General features: G+C 37.7%; 1 protein-coding gene across 1 annotated transcript in view; it reads right to left on the bottom strand.

The window, feature by feature from the left end:
• Window positions 1–20784, bottom strand: part of LOC150089681 (uncharacterized) — a 97895-nt gene that overhangs the window by 18954 nt on the left and 58157 nt on the right. The gene's annotated exons all lie outside the window — the stretch shown is intronic.

Below are 20784 nucleotides of genomic sequence, written 5' to 3' on the forward strand. Positions count from 1 at the left end.
ACTGGTGGCGCCTGACCTTAAATGCTATGACACTATGTACATAGGTTCCGCAAATTTACTACAGTTAGCAGGTGTTACCAAGTGTTTCAAATGTTTCGGCTATGCGCACTCATCTTAGTATTGTTCTAATAAAACTGTTTCCTGCGGACATTGTGTACTTGGAAGGCATTCATATTTTGACTGCCTATACAAAAATGAGGTCTGCGCATGTAGCACAGTGGTATCGTCACCGTCCTTCCCACACCGGGTGGAAAAGGCCCGGCTCGAATCCCGTCGATGATGCTAGGAACTGTTATGGGCTTTTTTTACTGCGTAGCTGAGTTAGTCGGTCTCAGGCGTAGATAACAAGGTTTTTTCCCTCGAACCGGAGTTTTTCGTCCAGAAAGCAGGTAAATCGGCCAGTGTACAGACACAATTTACAGACACAATACACATAGGTAGATGAAATAACTTTCCAGATGGCCTTAATAAATAAAGTTTTTTAACGCAAAAATATTGAACCAAAATGCATTAACTGCAAGAGAAGAAATAGAGAACGTAATCATTCCTCTCGCGAGTCTCGCTCTCTCGCGTATTTTCGTGCCCTGGAGATAACACTTACGAAAAGACCATGTATAATTCGGATTCATCATATCCAATTCCCAAGGCTTTAATATTACTGTTGTGTAATAACTCATTTCTATCATACAGATAAATGCTCAACGCTCTCGGAATGTTTTGGATGAATAAAACTTGTTGCAGCTGAAAATTATTTTGGTATTATATCTTTTTAGGAACTTTATTCTGCAGCATTCTTATGGACATTCTTTAAGAGTTATGGAGTATCCCATGACTTCTAGAATTATTCAATCTCCAATATGGATCCAAATACAGTCATCATAAGTAACAAGCCTGATATTACAGCAATTTCCGGACTGTGAAAATCAGAATTGAACTTGTATCTTGATCTCCACATCTTCCTTTTCATTCTACTTACTGTCTCTTTATTGTTCACCATTCTCAGACATTGAATTTTCATTAAGTTATCTTGAAAGGGTTTTTGCTGCATTCAATCCCACAAATGTATTGATCACTACTGATCCAATGCAAAGTCACTCTTGTGGTATAGCGAATTTTTTGACAATAGAGGCAGGCTTATTGAGGAGTTTATTCACCTACAACTTGAACTTACATAAAATTCTCATATATCCACGGGGAATACAATATTTATTTAATCATCTCAACATCTGGTTCTTCTCCTGAGATTTCTGATTGGCCTTTACATTGATTGCACGAAAAATGACCAGTTCTTCTCCTCAGGATATCAGAAGATATTCAGTTAAAAACATGAAATGGTCTAACTGTCCTCTATTTAGTGTGACTTTAATACTGATATCTTGGGTTCTTTAAATATATATATAAGGCTTCTGAATATGCACTCTCTGCTCAAGCTGCCCTTCGTGCCACAGATTGGTCTGCTAGGAATAAAATTCAAAAGCCTATTAACCTGTTCCTTGGTGGGCAGAACTGCCACTTTTTATGTCAGAAAGTGCACAAAGCAAATAAAAATTTCCAGGGTATAAGGTCTTGGCTAGCATCCGAGGTTATCAGGCTTAGGTATATTTATAGAGAACTGAAGAAGAAATACGTAAAAGAAATTGCTAAACAAAAACTTGCATCTGGCAAAATTTAGTTAAAACTACAAGGAATTGTGACCTCTGTGGTCTCTTATACAAGGTTAGCAAATATAAATTTCATTCGTGTGATATAAACAAAATAGAAAGCACTGACTGGCATGACGTAGTGAACGCAAATTTGGATCGAGTACTACCTCAAGATGATCCAACCACTGAAACTCTTGAACAAATATTTATTACTGTACAGTTAGAAATTTACAGTATCAATCATTACAAGACTGCCATACCAAGAATAACTATCCTCAACTTTACACCGTAGCCCTCAACAAACAGGAGCTAGTCCAAACATGAAAAACTTCCTTAACAAGGCTACAGCAGCTGCAGAAGGATTTCCTTTCATCTTAAATATCTCCAGTCCTTAGAATGACATACTCCTACAGCCCTTCAATGCAATTCTACATTTGGCTAGGATTCCTGAGATAAGGAAATATTCACAAGATCAGTCACTAAATCCACGGGGCCCAAAATCAGTTAAGGAATTCAGGTCTATTGGGAGCCTTCGTTGTAGCATAATGGTTATAATCACCATCCTCTCCATACTGGGCGAAAAAAGGGCCGGGTTCGAATTTCGTCACTGATGCGAGGAACTTGTGGGATTTTTTTCACTTCGCGGCTGAGTTAGTCTCAGGCGAAGATAGCAAAGTTTTTTTTCCGCCGAAACTGGGGTTTTTGCGGAATGCCATCTGCGCGGTAGCACAGTGGTTACTGTGTTGTTATTTGTTGTTATTTTGGTTTTTAGGAGCATTAGCAACTGAGGCCATACTGCTCCGGGATATGCGGTGGTCATTCCCTGACCTTTCCGCATCCTCCGTTTGGTGGTGACGGGCTCTAACCCCGGTCTAATCAAGAAGCGTGTGCTACCACTGCTGCTCCTTCCCACCTGGCTACGGAGGCGCCAAGTTACTGTGTTACTCGCGCAGACGGGACATCAGGTAGATGGATTTTTCAGGAGATAATCCTAAGGATTCCAGTTGGAATGTCCTTTCACTCAGTAGATCACAGATAAAAGCCAGAAAATGGGTAATTGTGAAGTATTATTCGCATTACTTGAGAATTGCATGAGGATTAATAGCATCAAAAACTACACATGTACAAGAAAGGTAAACTTCACCTGCATCATGAAATGTCTCAAGGATTATCTTTATAATGGCAAGGAAATTAGTAATTGTAAATAGTAAATCTCATAAACAAAACAAATTGGTTTGAGGAGGACATATAAGCATAATCTCTTGGATCACCGTTCGAAAGAGGAGATTCAACAACATTCAGCAGGCAGGTGGACTTTTCAATTGTGCCAAATGCAGACCTGCATGGGATTTTGGCACAAGCATCGCCTTATATATTCGAAGCTGCGAGAAGGAGATCTTGATTTAATAGCTTATTAATTATGGCCACCAATGCATCTTCACAGCAGAGTAAAACTGCAGCCATTATCAATCCACTGCAGGATGGAAGCCCCCTCAACAATTCATGCTGAGGAAAATGTACCGTAATCTGCCACGCTGGTCTAGTGCGGGTTGGCAGATCGGCCGTATTTAGCAGTCAGGGGCTCGAACCCCTGTCTACTCAAAGAGCGTGTGCTACTGCACTCCTGCTCCTGACAACTCGGCTACGGAGGCCCCAGCAGAGTATTACAGTCTTAAGCCTATGATGCCATTAAAGATTAAGAAACTATAATCTGGAAGCAAAACTGCACTTGTGACTTGTGGACGGTTAAAGTTATTGGTATGTACAAAGGATAGATTTGTTGTGTTTACTGTTAGAATCTTTTAACGTGATCTAACCATTCCTGGGGAACTAATAAAGTTCGGAATTCGTGACTGTATAGATTGAGATGCCCTGTCTATACAGAGCAGGGTCTTAGGAAGATTTATTTACACCAACGGATTTAGCCCTGGGTAGAGCAATAGTTGTAGAGTTTAAAATTTGCTTCTAATATTCTAAGCGAACTTCGAATCAATACTTCAACTTATGAAATGAAGGTCCAACTGCTGTTGACAAGCATCAGGACAGAGAGAGACAGACAAGATGTAATTTTATTTGGGAAACCGTTTAGATAGCAACATTTATTTCGCCACTATTTTATGCCAGGAAATAAATAGGGATGGAAGTTACATCAGAGCTCCAAAAGATATCGCGAACATAAACATAAATCACGCCAACGAGACAGAAATGATGTAAGTTCCATCAGTGATATTCTACAGCTGTTGGAATATATAGTTTGCACAATTATTGGTTAATCAGTTGTTATTGACCAATGCTACGCTGTTGAAGGGTGACTTTTACTTGTGAGAATTTTGTAGAACAGCATTTCGTTTCTCTGGTCGGTAACGAAGAGAATGCTCTCGATTAAGTCCCGACCTCTTGTAGTTCTGAAGGTATTGACTATCTTATAAAAATTACGTATTTTCTTCCATAAAGTATGTATTTTTCTAAGATAATTAACTCCTTTGAAACTAAAAAAAACAAGATATGTAAAGGTCAGTTTTACACAAGAGTAAAACCAGAATACCTAAAATCCCATTATGGAAAATAACATACCATCTCGTTTAGCCTAAAAAAATGAGTCCCTGGAAAATTCTAATCTTTTGAAAGGAGCAATAACCCTTCGTATATTTTTACCACTTTCCCTGGAAAAACGTATAAACATCACAAGGTGAAAGGCAATAAAGGGAAACATGTTTGTTGGGTCATAGTTATTTTCCGAGGACGTAACTAACCAGAGGCAACTTCAGGGAAATGGGGAAATACCATAGCTGAAAAAAATAGGGGGAAAAAAGCAGATGCAGCAGACAGTTTGTCTAATTCGAGATGAAATTTCACAATCCTTACATTCATAGATTATTCAAGATGGTTAAGTGACCGATATGCTATTTGAAGTGTTTTTCCGACCCCGGCACACATCTCGTGATGGGTCGTGACCCAGAGTTTAAAAAACTCTGGCTCACAGAACATGACAGTAGGTCACTTGCAGGGGAATCCGCTGAATGGCATTTGCACCCCACTTTCAGGCAGCTGCTCTCGGGGTTAACAACGGGTCAAATAACAATTTTCGTTCCGCCATTCATTTACATTTCCTCTCTTTCGTATATTCACACTGTGAATTTAACTGCACTGCAAGGCAATTAATAAACATCATTCAGCTAACAAGAAAATTGTTTTACTCGCATACAACACTCCCTAACTGTTGCGCTTTTTCACTGATCGATAGTGTTCTCGTAAGTTCTAAGGACGAATAGTTATTTTTCTTTTTAATAAATCCACAAGGCGTCATTGAAGTTTATCGAGTCTACATTACGTGTATTATGGTCTGTTTGTGGGATGAAAAATCATCCAGGTTTCACAAGAATTTATTCAATACTTGCCTATTCGGACAAATTCGATCACTATGAAAAATTTATATAAATATCCCTCCCATCAAAAAAGGGGATTCCAACCGAGGCCTTTTGCAAACGGTGTGGATCAACAAAAATCGCATCCACTGGAGCAGTTGCGAGAGATTGCTGTCGATATTTAATAGGAAGTCGCGAGTGATCTCGCCCGTAGTGGAATTTGTCCACCTGGATTGCCATCAAATGGGTATTAGATGCTATAGATAGGTAAGTAAGTAAGCGGTTCTTTTCTGCTTTTCGTCCATTTGCTAGGTTAGTTGTAAAGTCCAGCGTGATGCTTCTTTGGAAAGGTGGAAAAGCAAGTCGCATCGGACTATCTCCATATCGAGTGATAGAGTACCTGCCAGGATCTGTAGGGCGTCGGATGCTTACCATACAACAGGCACAATGGTGGCTAGTAGGATGGATCGTTGAATTGTATCCAGTGTTTTTCTGTTAGAGACTGTGATGGCCGCATGGTGCAAGAAAGCCTATGGCTTACGCTGCACCAGCCAAAAAAAAAACAAAAAAAAAAAAAAAACGAATAAAACAATGATAATAAAATAAATAATTAAAATAAATAAAAATAAAAGGAAATTAAACCTATCATCCTATGCGCTTCTCTCACCCGAAGGTACTATCCAGATGGCCTTTGAATTTCCCCAAACTGTCAGCCTCTACCACCCATGTAGGTAACTTATTCCAGTAATTTATAACTCGCTGGCTAAAATAAAACTTCCTGCAGTTCAATCTAAACATTTCCCCCCGTAACTTGAATTTATGTATGTCCCCTAGTTCTAGCATCATTTATAATCTTAAAAATTTTGTCCTCGTTCATTTTACTGATGCCTCTCAGAGCCTTAAACACCTCAATCAAATCTCCTCTAAGGTGTCTAGTTTCCAAACTCTGCAACCCACATATTCGAAGTCTTTCTTCATAAGGACGCCCTTTTGCCGATCTCACCAGGCGAGTTACCCTTCTTTGCACCCTTTCAAGAAGCTCGATGTCTTTCTTTAGGTGCGGTCTCCATACTTGAACACAGTATTTCAAGTGTGGTCTAACATAAGCCTTATATAATGGGATTATCACGTCCCTATCTCTACTTGCAAAAGTTCGATAGATCATCGATAGGACACCATGGGCCTTCCTTGCAACCTGTTTACAATGCTCAGAGAACTTCATGTCTGACCGTATCGTAACATCCAAGTCCCTTTCCTCCAGTACTGGGTTTAGTTGAACTCCACCAAGTGAATAAGTTATTTTGGGATTACTGTTTCCCAGGTGTAATATTTTAAACTTTGTTGGATTAAAGCGTAGCTGCCATTTTTCTGACCATTCCTGAAGTCTATCTAGGTCTCTCTGAAGAAGCTCAGCTTGATTCCAGATACCGGAGCCGTATGTTATAATTGGTAGGAAGACCGCCCTGTAAAATGATGACAGGGCACGCCTGTTCAGACCCCAGTCGGTGCGCGAGACCCTGGCAACCACTGCAGATTTTTGTCCTGAGATATTTCAGGTGTGGCTGGAATGAGAGTTTGGAATCCAAGGCTATTCCAAAGTATTTCATTTGTGTTGAGAGCTTGATGGTGGACCCTTGGTGGACACTTTTATTTTAATCTTAGGTGGTCGTGCAATGTTTCGCTTGCCTTTCAGGAGTATCGAATTAGATTTTGTTGGGGAGATCTGCAAGTTGTTTTGTTTTTCCCAGTCTTGGAGAACTTGAAGGGCAGGATTGGCAAGAGCCTCAAACCGCAGCCTGGATTGAGCGGCCACAGTGATGATCAAATCGTCGGCATAGGCTTGGGATTTGACCTCTATCAGGTCAGTGTAGAGGAAGTTATCCATCACTATGTTCCATAATAAGGGTCACAGAACCGAGCAGTGTGGGCAACCTCTGTACACTTTTCTCGTGATCTTCTGATATGTATTGACCTACGATACCATTAAAACATAGGTATGTTTTAATGGTATCGTAGAGATTCTTAAGAATGTTGGCTTTTCTGAGTCGGCCTAGGGGACTCTCGGCCACCAGAGTGAGTCGAACGCGCCGGCAAAGTTAACTTAAATGACTAAGAAATAGTTCTTATCCGCCTGGTTTACAGCTTTAGAAAACAGGCCTTGGGCGTCGGGTTGCATTATATCATCAAAGTTTCTTGCGACGACCCACTAACTGGTTAAAATAAATTTATTAAAATAAAAATTATATATACATAAGATAAAACAGAAATACAACAAGATAAAAGAGTTAAAATATATATAATAACAGCGATAGTAGCTTTCGAAGCGAAGTGCCTCTTCATCAGATTCCTATCCAAGGCGATAGGAGTCTGGTAGCTCTGGTGGTTTAGTAGGTTGTTGTTATTTGGTTTTTAGGAGCATTAGCAACTAAGGCCATATTGCTCCCGGTTTAGTAGGATTTTTAACAATGAGCTTCAGGAGCTGATGAAAAGGCACCTCGCTTCGAAAGCTACTATATGTATTTTAACGCTTTTATTATATATATTTTAACACTTATCTTGTTGTATTTTAACGCTTTTATCTTATTTTATTTCTGTTTTATATTATGTGTATATCATTTTTATTTTAATAAATTTATTTTAACCAGGTAGTCGGTCGTCGCATGAAACTGATGGTTTACAGCTGTTAGGTTCTGCAAGGCGTCGACCGTGGAGCGACCAGGCTTGAATCCAAGTTGGTTTTCCGATGTTCCGTTTGCATTTTCATAGTGGTGCTGTATTCTTCTGTGTAGAGGTCGTTCGTATAGCTTACTCAGGACTGGGAGGAGTGCTATTAGGCGATAGGAGTCTGGTAGCTCTGGTGGTTTAGTAGGATTTTTAACAATGAGCTTCAGGTTTGCAGTTTTCCATTCTGTCTTAAAACAGGAATATTCCTGTTTTAAGACAGCAGTTGAAAAGGTTTAAGAGCAGCTCTGGGACGTACTCCACGGTCTTCTTACAATTTCGGGCTCCAACAGGTCCGGTCCTGAGCATTTCCGATTTTTAATTAAGGTGACTGTAGGTAGAATACATCCAAGGTGAATGGGGGCCCTTAGTTTTCTGGCAGATAGTGATTGTTCTCTTGGCACATCCAGAACTGTTCCGGAGTTGTTGGGAGGGAAGGCTTTTGAAATATGACGTTCAGAATGTTACTAATTGATTGCTCCCAGGAGTCGGTCATCGTGCCATGTGGTCCCATTCCTCTGCAGTATGGAACCATGATTATTTCAAAAGGAACTTCAATGCACATGTACCCAGTGCGTATTGTACATCGCAGTCTAAAGCCTCTATACTGAAGCCAAAGAACTAAAGCTAAAAAAAACTGAACGTTAAAAAATTTAACCTTTATTTTTAATATTATAATAAGTCGTGCAAACAATTTTATACGAAAGTCCACACATATTGTTATAAACGAATACAAACTTATAATCGTGCAAGTATATAATAACGCTTAAATTTACCCATTCCTATTCTAAAATATGCCTGAATATAACAGACTTTTCAAAAATATTTGAGTCAACCTCAAAGATAATTTAGAATGTTCGCTTAGTATTATAAGTATCTTACTATTTTCATAAAATGCATATGCAAAAAGCACACTGATTTTAATGCTCTTCACAAAAGCTGGCGTTATAATGGGTTCTCTGATCGATTTTAGTTAATATAATTACTGCTCCTTTTATATTACTTGCTCATTTGTAATGGGAAGCTCCGTTTAAAAATGCAACTATTTTTGATGTATCCGAATATAAGACGAGGTTCAGCGTGACTTCGAAACATCCCAAAAATATTTTAAGTGTATATTGAGGCGGTATATTTTCAATGAATATCTTAATTAGTTCTCACGTGGTATGACAGTTTGCTCTTAAATATTATTTGTTAATCGGACGAATATTTAAAATCTGTGGAAAATTCTGCAAACTTTGTTTGCGAAATATTACAAAACAAATTACCTTTCTACTTGTAGTCTGTTTGACTACAATTCCGCGCCACAAATGTTCAGATAAATTTTTGAAAAGTAATAAATTTTCGGTATTAATGTTTTGATTAAACAATTATAAATGTACAAAAATTCTTTACGAAATTTGATCCTATCAGTAGAAATAATCTTGAGGTACATAAAATATCTGTAGACCTACAGATAAATTTGTGGAAACGGCAACGATGATTATGACAATTAGTTAATAATCACAGAGGCAGCTAAGACCATAAGGCATAATTACTTTTTGTTCAAAATTGTGAGTCCTTTTTATGTTAGTCTGCTTGCTTTTCGGGATGAAAAAAAATAAAAAAGGTTATCGATTCAAGGCCTTTCCATCATAGGGTATTAAAATTGTAGCCACTGTGATTGCTTTGAGGACAAATAAGATTGTGACAGCAATCAGCAGATTTTTTACATATTGTATTTAGCATTGTAAGCAGAGGACTAATTCGTTGGAACACTGATACTTTCGAGAAAACATCCTTTTTATTTCTTTTTTCATGTTATCTTTTGATGAATTGTTGTAGAGAATTGTGCCAGTTTGAGAAACCTTGCCCTGCACAAACAACTTTAATTTCTCGAACATCACTACCAATTCCTTCAGTGCTGATCTCCAGATAATTCTCCAGTGGGGCAAATATAACTTAGTTGATTTCATTCCTGAAACTCAGTCCTGTCTTATATCTCGCAAAAAGGATTCTTCTGCTCCTATGCTTATATTCGATGACACTCTTATTTCTAGGCAAGATCATATATCCCTATTGAGGATTACACTGACTTCTAATCTCTCTTGGCATAAGCACATTGCAACTATTGCTTACTCTGCATCTTAAAAACTTGGTTTTCTCTTTCTCGCTCTTCGTTACTTTTCTTGACAGACAGCTGCTCAATCTGTACAAATCGCAAATTCGCCCTACCATGGAATATTGTTCCAACATCTGGGGTGCTTTTCCCCAAACTTCTCCCTCAGGCTTCTAGATTACATTCAAAAGAGGACAGTTAGGTTAATTAAAGACTCATCTCTAACAGAGTCTCTCCACTCTGTCTCATAGACGTTTTGTTTCTATTGCATGCCTTTTCTATAGATGCTTCCATTGGCACTGTTCTTCTGAATTGGATTCTATAATGCCCGCTCTCTCTTCAAACTATTCCGAACACGTGCCCCAACCAGCCAAAATCCTTTTACTGTCACACTTCAATATCACAGAACCAGCTTTTCTTCTTCCTCGTTTATTCATTCAACTTCCGGTTTCTGAAACAGCCTCCTTTCATACGCATTTCCTGAAAATTACAGTCTACAGAAATGCAAGTATAATGTCAACAAGTGCCTCCTTTCATCTTCTCAACCTTCAATCCGTGCATGGTACTAGATAATATAGGTTCTAATACCTCTCGTGCTTGGGGTTATCATAAATAAAAAAAAAAAAACTGTCCTTGCAGCAGCCTGCGACAGATGTGGACAGCAATACAATGACAAAGAACGTCCTTGACATAGTAAACCATAGATTATTATCTACAACGATATTATTCTAGTTAGCATCGTTGTTCTGTTGTTTCTAGACGCCGTCCAGACGACTAACATGTATTTTTTAAAATTTTTTTTTAATAGATTTGACTGTCTTCTTCGGGATACGTGGTCTCATCCGAACGATAGATTTACGCTTATCATTAAAGAGTCATACTTTGACAAAAACAGTAATTCTGGAGCAATTAATTTGATTTTATAACAAATGTTGGTGTTTTTTTTTTTTCACTTTGAGACTTTTTTTTTTTTTCCTATCAAGTTTATCCCCAATAAGGAACAGAGGAGAAATTCACCTTCATATAAGCAGTTTCAAACAGTGAGATGTTATCGACTCCTTCAATAAACATGTTGGTAAAAAATGGCCCATCTTTGTAAACACGTCACGGGAAATCACGTCCAATAGGACAATCGCAAGCAGAAATCTATCGTCAAGATTGTACCGTGTTATGGATCGGTCTTTATGTCACAGAAAACAGAATTAACATCGTAAATCCAAATATTTGCTGACCTCTTCTGGGTGTCATGAAAAATAAGATTCTATTTTACTGTATTTTCGTTTTCATAAATAATATTTATTCTAAGGGGAAACAGATTTGTTTTTCTAAAGGGATGTTTTTCAACTAGAAACAAATATTTCAGCTTCACAGTTATTTTCTGTAGTGTCTTAGCATTTAAAGCAATCTTGCAGTGACGAAAAAATTATTACTCTGATGAAAAACTTAAAATGATATAGAGGAATTGATGAGAGATCTACACGTTCGGAAAATCTAATTCTTCCACAAAATCCATTTGGACAGATAACTCTAATAAAATTCTAAAATGTATTATTAATTTATGAGTTGGTGATTTTATAAAACATCCTGGGATCAACATGTTTCCTCTATTTATTACAGATGTACACCAAAAGTATACACCTGTCCTCATAATTCATTTGAACTCTTAAGTAATTTTTAAAAGGAAATCTGATGTTGTTCTAACGGGAAAATCTGTCTTTAGTATAAGCAAAGTGCAGATTAATTTGGTTTTATATTTGAATACGATAAAATTGTTTACTATATATTTCATCCACAATTTACCACGATTTAAAAGAGCCATTTGAGAAAAGGCATGAAGGAGTGTGAGCTTAAAACTTAGAAAAGTTATTAATAAAGCTTTATCATGACATGCTTAATGATTTATTCCTTTATCTAGGAGTAAATTATTTAGGAGTTATTTTATTTGTGTAAAGTATGCTAAAATAGAATTGATGCTACAACAGGAAGGAGAGGAATGAATGGGCAATATGGTGCCGTCAATGATGGGAGGAATTTTTATGGGCCTTTTTCACAACGTGGCTGAGTTAGTTTGGTTTCGCTTCGGATTTTTTTGGCGCATGAGCAGCTAAGGCATCGAGTCCAATTGAGTTAGTCGGTCTCAGGGTAGGGTAGGGTAGGGTAGGGTAGGGTAGGGTAGGGTAGAATGATCTAGTTTTTCTCCCGGAAACTCGGGTTTTTTGATCCAGATGCCCATCCAGGCCACTGTGTATTATTCTGACCATAAGGCTGCGCCTTATGATCAAAATAATGTTAATTGTTCCTTACCTCTACAATGATAATTAACGCTTAATGATTCTTCAAACACTGCTTTAACCTCTCGCCCTTTAGAAAATCCTGGGACCGCCACAAAAGTACATTCGTAAGAAAAATTCGCAATGAAAAGCTTTCTCTTTTATATCTGACATTCATATTACTTCCTTTATGTCAAAAGAATCGAAATTAAAATGCTCATCCTCTACAACTGGATTCAATCGCATAACAAGGAACAGTGCAACTCATTTACCCACCCTGCCTATCATGTTATGGTATTTGTTGATGCCCTTCTCATAAATACCTTTGTTAAACTCTACGGCAAAATTCTGATGTTGGATTATTCAGTTACATATGTAATTAAAATTAATGTATATATTTAAATAGGTTAATATCGTAAAACGCGATTCCTCATCATCATCACTGTTTTGAAAATATATAACATTGTCTCTTGTGCATTTAACCCATTTTAATAAAGTCCTGAACACAAAAACTAAGGCAAATTATTTTTTTTGTGTCTGAAGGCGGTCTCAAGCAACTCTGTTGTGTGTTTGTAAAGGAAGATATACTCTACTCAGCAAAGCTGAGCAGTGTAGTCGTGTAAGTAAGTTTGCTTAGTATGTTGTAGGGTTATGCTGGGTGTGTTGAGTGATTGGCCTGCGCCAGCATCGCGATCCTAAAGTTACAAATTGGTTGTCAAGTTCAACTTTTATTCGAGACACAGATCGGATTGTCAAGGTGTGTTATTCATAAGTTTAGGACACGAGTCAGTTTTTCCCAAGTTTAAAGACGACCTGGTTCTTATCCAGGCACTCAGTTCTTAATCAAAGACTCGCGACATCTATCAACGTAATTAGATGTAGAAACAACTAGATAAAAATATTTAACTTCAGTCCTAGATGGGCAGATGTACTTAAGTACATTACAATAAGAATACTTAGTTAAATTGTTACCAGCCAAGATGCCCAAACGAATCCCTGGAACAATAAATTTTTAGATTGCTAACATGAATCCTTAAAAATGAAACAATTACATATCAACGATTAGCCACTTCTGAAATTTCGGTTTCTAAGAAGGAGATTTATTAATCATGACATTGCTTGTCAATCTCATAAAACCTTCAATTTTATAACATTACCATTATAAAACAGTAAATTCTCTCCAGCAAAGTTATTAAGTTATTTTATTCATTTCCGTTGGGTAGGTAGAAAAAGCAGCTATATTTTGATACGAAGGTGTCTTGACTTCCGCCCCGTTGAGCTCTTGTTACTCTTTTGCAATATCAGCAATCTCAATGATCATTAGTTTTATTTTACGGTTTGGAGAGGTGACATAGGGGTGGTTAATAAAAGCGCAGAATGTTTTATTTATTTTTTAATTTCGACACTGGAATCGAGATAAAAAATAACCTCACATTGAAGTGCGTCAGGACACTTCAAGCACATGTGTATCTTGGCAAATGTACAACTATTTCGCAGCACGCCTTATTACAATTATCATCTTCTTTACATTAAAAATATAGTCTTTCATATTAATTTTAACTCATTTCGGAGGTGAGGTAAACATTACATACAGAATACGATCGATTTGACCAAGTCTCAAATTCTTCTTTATGCCTACATTACTATGAAATACGCTTTTAGCATATTAAAGAAGTGCACTGTTAAGCGGACATATATAAGCATTGTCCCGAATGAATTTTAATGAGCTGTAATTTTTACAATTCAAATCGCAAGAAAGACGTGGTATTATTTCTGTATCAGAGGCAACTTGATAGCTGCCTCTGACACAGAAATAATACCTTCGATACCTTAACGTTTGCACTCGAGGTGCCCTCAGATGTAATGCTGGATGTATCGAAACACTTTTATCCTGGCTCTGATTAAAGTGATAACGCAAATCAATACACGCTTTATTCGCTGAACTTTAAACGAAAAAAATTACTACAGGTATTATATTGACAAAAGTTTGAGTTTAATAGTAGTATTTAAAAAAAAAAATGGATTGTTGAATTGCAGTACGATTGCCCAAGGCAATATTCAAAATTTTTATCTTGCTAGTTCAGTGAAAAGGAAAACTATCAGCACAACACACATGCACGGTTAAGACGAACAGAAAAATAGACATTTGTATAATGTCTGACTTCCATTGTTTCAAAATGGCGGATGGAAAATTGGTACAATGGTTAAGACCGCTGGGGTGTGCATTTTGCATTTTAGCAGCCTATTTGCCGAGGACAAGAAATACAACTTACCGTTTAATTGAATGTAGTAGTCTAACTGGTCTTACTGAGTTAAATACCCTTTGTCTAAAGGGTGTAACTGAATTCTTCGTCTAGCAGTCTGGTTCACTGCTACAAATGTCCAAAGTATAAACTAATAGTTATCACGAGTCAACCCAGCTTTGCTTGTGGTCTTATAAGCTTGACGTTTGTTCCTTATATGCCTATATCTCGTACTGTATACTCACTTGGTTTCATAGTTCCAATTATGGCACCAAGACTTATGTTAACGGGCATGCTCGCTTTTACACACTGCCTGAATCAAACACTAATCCTCCAAATCTCGGAAAAAAACGCCGTTCTCCACCGCCCACTTTGTGGACATTAAGATTAGTACACTTTGATTATTAATGATTTTACAGTTCCGTACGGTATGATCAGTTGTCCTTGTTGTGAAAACCAAAACCAATGGAGTATCTGATCGGTTTGTCTTTATTTGCTGGAAGTACATACAGCATATGTATTTCCTGAAAATTGAAATCTACAGGAATTAAATCAGTAAGCATACCCTCTCCTTCCAATCCATGTGCAGTACCACAATACTATAGGTTCCAATAACAATTTGTTTGGAGTTATCATACAATGGAATAACATATATATAGTCATAGACCTCTCATTCAATACCAGGAGGAGGGTGTAGTGACAGAAGCATCTGACTAAAATAAGAGTTTGAAAGATGTTCAAAAGTTAGAGATTTAGTGGTGTAAATTCATACGATATAGTTAGTTGCAGAAGGAAGAAGGGCACTTCTGAATATCTGTCCAAGGAGTGGAAACAGCTATGTACTTATTCATTTACACTGAACAACAGCGAAAACTTTTTAAATATAAATATAGTGGACTCGATACATTTTTAATGCTGATTTAGAATGTACATTCCGTTTTTACCCAACACCCTCAGTTCGCAAGGTATTTCATATTTTAATTTTCACTTATTTAGATTTTGGTCTATTCGTTCATATTAGTTGGACTGCTGTTTGTGAAGTTCTGGAGCCATTCCTGGCTCCAGAACTTCGCAAAATAAAATACCGTACAAATAATTTATATAATACATATAAATATAACACAATAATATAACACGTACTGCCACTAGTTGGTTAAAATCGTTGGCATGTGGATTTGGACCAGGGATCTGCTGTCTACGTACTGATAATATCCAAAAAGAAATAGAGAAGTGTTCATGTTGTGATATGCACATTCCTGCTAAGTCCTCTAGTTGTATTTAAATCATTGAATCGCAAGGGGATACTTTGAAATCAATAGTTGGTATCATACAGAAGGAGGAAAGAATAGTCCATCCTGAACCATTGCATCACGAGTAGATCTTGTAGACCATGTGTAGCGAAATGAAGAATACAGTGAGTGAACCAGTCCACATCACTATAGGATGATCACTATGATGGTTGCAGCAAGACAACAAAGAAAATACTACATAGAAATCGTTTCATCACAAGGAGATGCAAGAAAATCACCAGTTGCAGTAAAGGCCCATTGCATCACAATGAGATACAAAAGAGAATGGTGCACGTTCGCAAATTATATAATTAAACCCGCTGTAATGCCCCTAAGTTGCAGCCAAAATAAAGCATATGAACTTTATTTTGGCTTCAAATGGCAAGAGATGGCGCGCTAATTGTGCTTCACGTCTCAGAGACTTGTTAAAAAATACACGTAAAGCACCACTGTTATTCACTTTTCCCGTGGTGTCGAGGGTGCCAACCAATCACGTCAACTGGTTTTTTTGAATAACTCAAATTTAAAGACGAAACGTGAGAAACAAACAAAACAGCATCCCTAAATATCCAGTCAGAGTAGTTAGTTACAAGAACTTCCCGTTCCGCTAGAAACCTGGTGATCAAAATAAAGACCCATGGAAACAATCCATATGAGCTCTGAATCAGAATACGAATGCCCAGACCCCCCCAAAAAAAACCCTCATCTCATAACTCAAAGTGGATTGAAGCGATACAACTACAGTACATGTATTTCGTAAACTACAAAAAGAGCTGTCACTACATTTTTCTACAGACATGATGTTGATGGACTTCTTGATGCCCTTGGAAGAGAACAAAAGGATGGACGTTTCATCGACTCTTCGAAAAAACTAAAAGCTGTGCTGCTCCTCAATGGAAACGCACATTCTCTATACCAATCGGGCACTGATATTGAATCAATGTTCAGCGCCCAATTGGTATTCACATATAAAAAATCTTTTAAGAATATGAAGCTTCATTAACTCGCCACTAGTTGATTCAAAAAAAAAAAAAAAAATTTTATCACTGATTCACATTAAATATGTGTCTAATGAATAATATCTTAAAATCTGCTGACATGAATGCAGATGGCTTCGCATTAGTGATGAGAGAGAAACAAAGATTATATTTCGTCATAGTTCTTGATGTATCCGTACATATTATGAAGATTGAATTATTCGCTTGAAATTAAAGAAAAAAAAAACTTTTTATTTTTGTTTTAGAAATTTTGCCAAGGTAAGCATTGGTTATATCGTATATACGGTTTCTGTATATCGTATATACGGTTTCTGTGATCCATCTTGTTTGGTCTGTCGGCTTCCAGATGAAGATCTCGAGTTTTCGGAAGGAAAAAAAAAAACTCCCTTCCAACTAACTCCATGTGATCAAAAGCCAAAAAAATGTCCTACCGCTCTTGAGGGAAGTAATTTACATCTTTGGCCAGAGACGTGGATTAACGCAGACCTTTTCCATGCGGTTTAAGAAAACAGCGACTCTGTCCCTCAAGGACATCGTTTCATACCTTTAGTATAACTTCCTACTCAAAGAAGGATAAATACGGTAACACTAAAACAAACAGACATGCATAGTACTTATAAGTTCAGTGGTGTTAGACATTGGTAAGTGCTTTGTCAATTGACCACTTACTTAAATAATTGTTAAACAAATTTGAAAAACTGGTGATTACTGAATAAGAATCCGCTCACTTCCCCCAACCTCCTTAACTGCGGGAAGTGTATGGAACGCAGAAAAATTTAGTTCTTGAACGTTAAAAGATTTCTTGCTGCTTTCTTATCTTGTGGGTTTAAAGTTTACTGGGTTTTTTATTCACTTTTCCTGACGTTGCTACTACCTAGTTCTCAACCCCGTGTGTACAATTACAAAAGACAATTAATTTGTCAAACGAACGATCAATGTGTCGTGATGCATATTATTCCGATCCGGAGAATTCTTAATTAACCCTTCGATGTCAACGTGACGTATCTCCTTTCCGAGACAGAATCTCACTGCCTCTTCTCTCATCGTTTCCTAGGAACAGGAAACTTGTACGACTGAGGTATAATATTTCACAGTTGCATGATCTGAAGTCAACTAACAACACGAACACTTCTACTTTCTGCCATAAATTTCAGGTGCTGTTTACTACAGGTAATCCACTTTCTCGTGGAAGAAAACGGCAACTTGATTGGTCGCAAATTTCGATTACAATCTCACAACAGGAATATTATGGAATGGAATCTTTTGTTTTTCTAATGATAACGCCATACGAAGCCTTTGTGTCGAAGATAGTAGCGGATTGGCCACCGGCTTCGAGAGAGCAACGTGAATCTGTTTTATAAATTCGTATCACGATTCGTTCAGTTTGTAAATGAAATTTCAGGCGTTTAAAAAGTTGAACTGAAGCGAAGTAGTAGCAGTTTCTACTGTCATATTCTAGTCTTGAAGATTATTCGTTTTCTGTTGTTTAAACTTATAAAGCAAGCTCGTGATACAGAGCAAAGCCCAAGCCTCCCACATAATTATTTTTTAAAATTAATTTTAAGTTGTTTTTTTTTGTTTAAAGATAGAATAATTCTGGCGCGTACTCTTATTTCTAAACTGCTAGTAAAACCCATTCCTTGGTACAAAAGCGATGTTTAAATTTAAAACAAAAATATATATATTTAAAACTCTCAAGTAAATTTATGAGAGCTATAATGTATTATTGTAGGAGTATAAGTTCATTATGTGCGCATCAATGAGCGAACTAGGTTCTCGATCTCAAATTGTGGTGGCGTTCGCCATGAGTTTCCTCGGTATTGCATTACGATAAAAGGCACTACTCCACTAGAAAAGTACGGACACTGGATAAAAATTAGTTATCTGTGTAACCCCTCCTTTACCACGAATCACTTCATTAATTCTTGTTTTTAGGAATTCGACGGGACTCTGTGAGGCCACTGCCTAAGGTTAAAGCACCAACAAGCCTAAAAGATTTCAGACCAATCTCAACTTCTTCCACCCTCCTCAAACTTCTAGAAAAGGTACTCCTTCCGGCATTAAACAAACAGTTGATGCCACAGAAGCCGAAACAGTTCCATTTCGCAGTTGAAAATAGATCCACCATAACAAACCTCATGGCCGCACAGACATCAATTCTTCAAGCCTTCGAAACTAAATCTGAATTAGCTATAGTGTACGCTGACATTGAAGCTGCTTTTGACAGCCTAGACGTCACAGCCCTTCTCAGACTCCTGCAATTCTTCTTCAGGATTAATGGAGACCTACTAGCTTTCCTCACCGCCTTATTGAAGAATAGAAGTGTCCACCTCACTTTGAAGAAAACCCACTTTACAAGAAAAATTAATGCAGGAGTCCCTCAGGGTGGTGTCCTGTCTGGCCTTCTCTTCTCAGCGATTCTGATTCCTTTCATGAGTCATCGTGATGATGCTCTAATATATGCCGACGATATAAAGTTTCTTACCTTAATCCCACAGTCTGCAAACCCAATGGAAATTACGTCTTCCATCACAGAGAACTTGACCACTCTTTCAACTTACTTGAAGATGTTTGGATTAAACCTTAACCCGTCAAAATCTGCAATAATGACTTACTCATTGAAACAGCAACCAACAATAATTCAACCTTCAGTTTTAGGTACTCTAATTCCAGTGGTTACCTGCCATAAAGATCTCGGGGTATATTTTGATCCGAAGCTGAAATTTAATGATCACACAGAATACCTCCGGAAGCGTTTTAACACCCTACGCTGGAGCGCGAAACAACACTTACTTCATTCCAACGATGCCGCAACCACTACCAGATATCTTCAAGCCACTGTTTATCCGGCTATTTTATACGCTGATGAAATTTGGGCATCTGCGTCGCCTTCACTTCAAAAACCGGTGTTCTCGTGTGAATACTGGACCCTGAAATGGGCCACAAATAAGCATCGCCGACCCCCTCAATTGAGAACAACTGACATGGCTGAGCAGCTAAATGTACCCAGGATCCCGAGGTTAATTGACAGCAGGCGTTTAATGACTTCAGTAAAAATGTACACAGGAGTAATAAACGCCCCAAACATCTGGGATTTCTGTCAGTGGCACAATCCTACGCCATCCTTGAGGTCAGAGCCCACACTAATCCTCAAATACAACCGGTTGAAACTGTGTAGTCGGTTCCTACCTGCCTAGGCACTCCCCAAAATTCAGGCACTACTCCGTCTTGGAGTCGACCTTCAGAAATTAGCTACCGACTACAAATACCGTCACATGCTCCTCGAGTGGATTCCATCTGTGGAACTGGGATAATTTCCTTCATATGACGTTTAGTCCTCATTTTTCGTTATTACAATTTACATGTTTGTAACTCATAATTTACATGTTTGTAACTCTTAATTTCCATGTAACGGTAATTTTTTTCCTTTTTGCCAATTAATTTCATTTATAATGTAAAACTCCTGGCCATGTCGCCGTGTTGAGTATTATTGTCTCTAGTACATGTCCTGTACTTATTAGCAATAAAGAATTTATTTATTTATTTATATTAATGTTAGGCCAGTCTTAAAACCATTGGACCTGTAATTCATTCAGGTTTCGTGGATGCTGTTGTGTTTTCACAACAGCATCCATTAAGATAGTCTCAGGCGTTCTCTATAGAAAAATCTGGTGACTTCTCTGGCCAATTTAAATGTCCTACCGTTCTCTCATGTTCCTCGTGCAGGTTTAAAACAGTAGAAACAAAGTGAATCGGACGGTCGTAATTATGGAATACAGGAGTATCGAAATCATGAGTAGCCCTCAAATATTCAGCAAAAGGCACAACCTAAATCATCCAGAATATTTGCTTAGCCAGCCTGATTAATCTTGGTCGGTATTTCAAGTAGGGCACTAACTTGAAACTAACTTTTTGGGGGTAGGGGATCCTACTCCAAATATTCATGTTACAATTCTCTTCAAGTGTTCGGCTGATAAGGTCCTTGGTTAACTATTTGCATCAGTTCTTGTCTTGATCAAAATCATTTTTTTTTGTTTATTAGACGCAATGTTTGTCGCCGATCTCAATCAATCACTTTAGCACAGATATTTGACATTCAACCACGTTTATTCCGCTGATTTCTAGTTAATTTCGACTTACACCATTCCTTAAAATTC

The sequence above is a fragment of the Mastigoproctus giganteus genome, chromosome 2 (genome assembly GCF_048544385.1).
Source record: "Mastigoproctus giganteus isolate SK-2022 chromosome 2, ASM4854438v1, whole genome shotgun sequence".
In the NCBI taxonomy this organism is placed as follows: Eukaryota; Metazoa; Arthropoda; class Arachnida; order Uropygi; family Thelyphonidae; genus Mastigoproctus; species Mastigoproctus giganteus.